General features: G+C 40.6%; 1 protein-coding gene and 1 long non-coding RNA gene across 3 annotated transcripts in view; both read left to right on the plus strand.

Moving 5' to 3' along the window:
* The window catches only part of etv6 (ETS variant transcription factor 6), a 41,568-nt gene that overhangs the window by 6,916 nt on the left and 27,954 nt on the right, over positions 1–6,698 (plus strand). The window lies entirely within an intron of this gene.
* Positions 19–5,451, plus strand: LOC109531855 (uncharacterized). The gene is made up of 2 exons (XR_002171259.1): positions 19–2,797; positions 3,123–5,451. It is a non-coding gene; the product is annotated as an uncharacterized LOC109531855 (long non-coding RNA).

Genomic DNA, 6,698 nt, shown 5'->3' on the forward strand with positions numbered 1-6,698 from the left:
CGAATACTTTTTTTTTTTTTTGGCATTGCTGGTAAAGAGTGACAGTAATAAGCATGCTCCACTGTCATGTTACATGCGATAAACAAAGTGAACAGGATTTGCAGGAAGTTTCTGACACCGCCGCGACACAATACAAACATTTTGTGCAACTGTACCAAAGGAAAATTAGACAGCGGCACTCAACTGATGGCTAATTCTTTTCGGCGTTGGCTGGTTTATTTCCCCATCACCTGAAAAAGCTTCTTTTTTTTTTTTTTTTAAATGAGCAATATTATTTAGTTAATCGACAAATCGACAAAGTGGATTTCTTTTTACGTACCCAGACAACCCGAAACTAAAGGGTTTTTTTTTTGTTGTTTTTTTTTAATTCTTAAACTAGTCCCAACACCAATTTTGTGTTGCAGTTGGAATTTTCCATATGAGCGAAGAAAGCTAACGTGGCTAACAATGTTTTCATGATACAAAAAAAGGCTACGAGAGGCTGTTTTTTTGGGGGGGGCGGCTAATGTGGCTAATGATGTTTTCATGATACAAAAAAAAAAAAGGCTATCAGAGGCTGGTTTTTTTTTTGTTTGTTTTTACAGCTAACGTGGCTAATAACGTTTTCATGATACAAAAAAAAAGGCTAAGAGAGGCTGGTTGTTTTTTGACAGTTTACGTAGCTAATAATGTTTTCATGATACAAAAAAAGGCTAAGAGAGGCTGGTTGTTTTTTGACAGCTAACGTGGCTAACAATATTTTCATGATACAAAAAAAAGGCAAAGAGAGGCTGGTTGTTTTTTGACAGCTAACATGGCTAACAATGTTTTCATGATACAAACAAAAAGGCTAAGAGCGGCTGTTTTTTTTTTTTTGACAGCTAACGTGGCTAACAATGTTTTCATGATATAAATAAAAAGGCTAAGAGAGGCTGTTTTTTTTTTGACAGCTAACGTGGCTAACAACGTTTTCATGCTACAAAAAAAAGGCTAAGAGAGGCTGGTTGTTTTTTTTGACAGCTAACGTGGCTAATAATGTTTTAGCGATACAAAAAAAGGGCTAAGAGGCTGTTCTAAAGTTTTGTTTTTTTTTAAATTCTTAAACTAGTCTGCCCTTGCTGTCTTTCTTCATCCCGGATCCGCTTTTTTTGCTTGTTAACTTTTTTTTTTTTCTTCCCGACCTCCTTCCTCCCTTTCTTTCCTCCTTCCTGCCTTCCTTCCCTTTATTCATGGTCCCCTGACGTCCTTCCTTCCGTTGCTTCAAACGACTTTTCAGCCCTCTTTCCTTTCCTCCCGGCCAAAATAAGAGTTGATTAAAAAAAAAAAAAACCCTCCACTCTGTCTTATAAATGTTGCTTTCACTGAATACAAAACAACATTGGCGGCATTGTAAGTCATTCAGGCATCGTTAACTGAGGTTGAACTGCGTGGATCTTCCACAAGTTACGACAAGCTAATCGCCGTTTCACCCAAGTGTCATTCGAATGAGATGAAATATCACCACGTTAAAAGTATGCAAAAGATTTTGACCTCTCTCGCTATTGTCGATGCTTGCGTTTCATTGTGGGGAAGGTGGCGCACAAAATGCTGACTTAGCTTGAACGTGTTCACTTTGAGTGCACGCACACAAGAGCGGGGCGGAAACAGGCACGATTTTTTTTTCCCCCCTTGTTGACGTTGTTCGCAAATATATCAAGCATGGAAAAAAAAAAAAGTGAACAAAAGGAAGAGTTGGAAGGGGCCTACAAGAGCTGGCGTGCTCCGGGTTTCTTCACAACAAACAATCAAGAACAGGTCATGCTACTTCCTGGCCATAAAAAGCTGCGTGCCATTGATGATGCGTTTTATGTTTGTTTGGACTGGACGCAGTCCAGTACTGCTGGATGGGGACAAGCGCTTTCAAGAGCGCGTATATATGACACAAGGGGCTCCGGGGGGTGGGGGGAAAGTAAAAGTGTGTGTCTGTGAGCGCTTGTATGAGCGGAACAAGCAAAGGGGATGTACGCCGGTGAGGAAATGACTCGCTCGCATGGCCACATGTCCCTGAGTCAGGGTGTCACAAAGTCCCTAGTGGACCTCCTTCTCCCTCTTAATTATTCCCTCTTCCTCCTACTCGGCTGAGAACCCCCCACCTCCCCAGCCCCTCGTCTTCTGAGATAGCGACGCCAATGTCCGCCTACTTCTGCTTTGAGAGGCAAGGCAAACATTTACCAAAGAACGGCGTTTGGAGCAAAGTCCCAGCTGTACTGATAGAGCTGTGTTTGTTTTTATTTATCCAGCTGAAGCCCGTTCACACCGCGATGGCCAAGGCACATGTGGCACGTCGAGTACAAGTGTGTATATTTGCGCAGCGCTCGACTGCCTCGACACAACGGTGGATGTCTGAGTGATGGTTCCGACACCAAGTTTGTGTTGCCATTGGAATTTTCCATATGAGCGAAGAAAGAGAGGCTGTTTGTTTTTTTTGTTTTTTTTTTTTAAATGGCGGCTAAAGTGGCTAATAATGTTTTCGTGATACAAAAAAGGCTAAGAGAGGCTGGATTTTTGGGGGGGGGGGGCGGCGGCTAACGTAGCTAATGTTTTCATGATACAAACAAAAAGGCTAAGAGTGGCTGGTTGTTTTTTTGACAGCTAGCGTGGCTAATAATGTTTTAGTGATACAAAAAAGGCTAAGAGAGGCCGTTTTTTTGTTTTGACAGCGAACGTGGCCAATAATGTTTTCATGATACAAGAAAAGGCGAAGAAAGGCAGTTTTTTTGGTGACGGCTAATGTGGCTAATAATGTTTTTGTGATACAAAAGAAAGGCTAAGAGAGGCTGTTTTTTATGGCTAAAGTGGCTAATAATGTTTTCATGACGCAAAAAAAGGCTACCAGAGGCTGTTTTTTGTTTTGACAGCGAACGTGGCTAATAATGTTTTCATGATACAAGAAAAGGCTAAGAAAGGCAGTTTTTTTGGTGACGGCTAATGTGGCTAATAATGTTTTTGTGATACAAAAAAGGCAAAGAGAGGCTTTTTTTTTTTTTGACAGTAACGTGGCTAAAAATGTTTTCATTATAAAATTAAGGCTAAGAAAGGCAGTTTTTTTGGTGACGGCTAATGTGGCTAATAATGTTTTTGTGATACAAAAAAGGCAAAGAGAGGCTTTTTTTTTTTTTTTTACAGCTAACGTGGCTAATAATGTTTTCATGATACAATTAAAAGGCTAAGAGAGGATTTTTTTTGGGGGGGATAGCTAACGTGGCTAATAATGTTTTCATGATACAATTAAAAGGCTAAGAGAGGATTTTTTTTGGGGGGGATAGCTAACATGGCTAATAATGTTTTCATGATACAAAAAGAAAAGTGACATAGTAGGCCCAAGTGTTCATCAAAAATAAATTCGTATAAGCCGCTGCCATTGTGAAATGTCAATTGATTAAAAACCTTCCACAGATCTGAAACACGTTAAAAAAATGTCAATAGTACGCTAACTGATTCGGTCTATTATCTGCTCATGAAATGCTACCGTTAGCCAAAAATGTCGACCGTCATCGGTCACCTTGTTGCTATTTGACTTTCGGCTTAAAAACCAGCGTGAGGACGCATGTCTAACAGCATCGCATCAGCCTAATACGATGAATGTCAAGTTCAACGGAAAATCTTACCTTATTTTTTTTAGTTACTGGTAAACGGGGACATCGTCTTAAGTGGTGGTCTATAAGACCATGTCGTACAAATTAAATGCGGACAACAGACAGACTGATGATCCCCCAATGTCGAGCATAAATGAGCCTTGAGACGTACAACTGCTTCTTGTGACTAAGGTGCACTCTTGCTGTCGCTCTTTTTTGGACTAATTGGACATCCAGTATGGTCCGGTGACGAAAAAGCAGTAGAAAAGCTTAAGTCGGCAATACGGAGCCCGGGCTCTTTTTTTTCAGATGAGCCCTTTAAGCTTCTCTGTAGGACGAACCTCATTAACCAGTCCGGTTGCCAGCGGAAAGTCAAGAGCTTCTGTAACGGCGACAACGAAACGAGATAGCGGTGATCTCATCGTGGCTCGTTCCCCTCATTCCCCCCCCCCCACCCCCCGGTGTTGCCTCGGCAACGAGCGCGCCTGTGTATCTGCATGCGTCTTCATTAGCTCTAGAATTGCCACTCGAGACACCACCGAGGGAAACTTGCGTGTGTCATCGCAAGATTGGGAACACACGGTTTTGAAACACATTAAAACATAAATCACGATATTCAAACCGCCCACACTCTCCATAAGAAGTTTAAAAAGTCCAAATCAAGAAAGAATTACATAATCAGCCAATATATCTTTCTGCTGTAAAGTTTAAGGAGAAATAATTGTCAGAGTCAAATGATTTGCATGTAATTAACATTTGTATTCTTGGAAATATTAAAGGACCAAAAAGAATGTTGGAAAGTGATTTAATTAATAGTGCGATTAATCGTCTATCTGAATTGGGACGTACCCCCCAAAAATTTGAAATTAGCCGGGCACGCTCGTGAGTTCAGTTAACCCTTTCAGGGGCAGCGGTTACTCGAGTGGATTTTTTTTTCCATGCCTAAAAAGGAATAAAAACACTTGAGTAAAACACTCCTGAGGTAGGTTCTCATTAATTGTGCGCAGAAGGCTTCATTTACACAAAACAGACTCATGACAGACCAGACCAGAACTGGAAAATCGAGAACACAACCTGTGGCCAAAATCCCCATTTTTTTTTTTTTTTTTTTTTACATTTGCATTTATTTTGCATGCTACTAAATTCGAGTGCATGGTAGCAAGTCGTGCCATCGTTTGGCTCATGAAAGCAAGCAACTGTCATGGAAGTGATTCGGAATGACTTTGCTATTGACCCATTCCGACCCTCTCTTTCATAGCCACGGTTAGACGAGTTATGTGACGTCCCAGAATAGGTACGGTGGCCCCGCTCTGAACTCTAGCCTAGTATCGGTTTCCTCTTCTGTTTGTCTTTCTACCCCCCCCCCCCCCCCATTGTACATCTTTGCGGCAACGCTCCCCTTCGTTATTTTTCTTTCCGTCCATCTTTCCCACATTGACTTCATAAGCCTACCGGTTGCGCTCTTGAACCTTCCCGCTGGAAGTTTCCTGTGCTGAAACGAAGCTCGAGCTGGATTACTTCCTGTCGAAACGCGTTGTGGGACAGGTTGTATTTTTTTTGGGGGGGGACCCTCCCCCTTTCGCCTTTTTCCTTCTCTCCCCTCGCCTGCGTGTTCTGCTCGTACTTCCTCCTTTGGGCTCGACACAGATGGCCGAGAGCAACATACCGGATCTAAGAGGGCTTTTTTGGCAGAGCGGAAAGCGCCGCTCGCTCTTTGGGCCCTCTGGAGTGAGCATGCCGGCGGCCCTGACCCCGTGACCCGCTGCCGCCTACCGGGCTTTGCTACCCAAACAAGTCACCGTGAGAGACTCATCCGCAGCTCACTCGGGCAGTGGGGTTTAACAAGTTTGAAAGAAAAAAAAAAAAGATGTAATTCCGACCCCCTCACCTCTGAATATTGCAAATTAATTGTTTTCAAGGTCCTGGTAAAAAAAACGAACAAACAAAAAAAAAAGGAAGAAAGTAACCTGTATTCCAAGTCATGACTGAGTAAAAAAAAAAATAAAAATAAAATAAAGAAAAAATAAATAAAATGATGTAATTCCGAACCCCCTCACCTCTGAATATTGCAAATTAATTGTTTCCAAGGTCTTGGTACAAAAACAAACAACAAAAAAAAAAAACAAGAAAGTAACATGCATTCCAAGTAATGGTTAGGTAAAAAAATAATAATAATAAATAAATAAAAGAAATGAAAAAAAATCATGTCATTCTGACCCCCTCACCTCTGAACAGGGGCGTCACTAGGTTTCAAGAACAAGGGGGGCTTAGCCCCAAGGGGAACACAGCCCCTTTAGGGGGGTCCGGGGGCATGCCCCCCCGGGAGAAATTTTTTCTACATTCTGTTAAAAATCCATCAATTCCGTGCACTTTGAGAGCAAAATGAAGAGGCTATGAAGAACTACACACATCACATGAGTATCCTCTTTACTATGATAGGGCTTCCTCCCCTGGACTTTAACTGGACTAGATAATAGAAATTATAAAGAGTTCAAAAGTTCAATCTTGGTTGTTCAAGGGAATTAGAAGGATGCCCGATAACATATAATAATAAATAAATAAATTAAATAAAAGAAAAGAAAAAAAAATGATGTCATTCCGACCCCCTCACCTCTGAATATTGCAAATTAATTGTTTCCAAGGTCCTGGTACAAAAAGAAACAAACAAAAAAAAAGCAAGAAAGTAACCTGTATTCCAAATAATGATTGAGTAAAAATAAACAAATAAATAAATAAAGAAAAGAAAAAAAATGATGTAATTCCGACCCCCTCACCTCTCAATATTGCAAATTAATCGGTTCCAAGGCCTTAGTACAAAAACAAACAAACAAACAAAAAACAAGAAAGTAACTTGTATTCCAAGTAATGGTTAGGTTAAAAAAAAAAAAAAAAAAAAACGATGGAAAAAAATGATGTAATTCCGACCCCCTCACCTCTGAATATTGCAAATTAATTGTTTCCAAGGTCCTGGTAAAAAAAACGAACAAACAAAAAAAAAAGGAAGAAAGTAACCTGTATTCCAAGTCATGAGTGAGTGAGTGAGTGAGTAAGTAAGTAAGTAAGTAAGTAAGTAAGTAAGTAAGTAAGTAAGTATGTATGTATATA

Source organism: Hippocampus comes, unplaced genomic scaffold (assembly GCF_001891065.2).
Source record: "Hippocampus comes isolate QL1 unplaced genomic scaffold, H_comes_QL1_v1.1 scaffold196, whole genome shotgun sequence".
Classification (NCBI taxonomy): domain Eukaryota; kingdom Metazoa; phylum Chordata; class Actinopteri; order Syngnathiformes; family Syngnathidae; genus Hippocampus; species Hippocampus comes.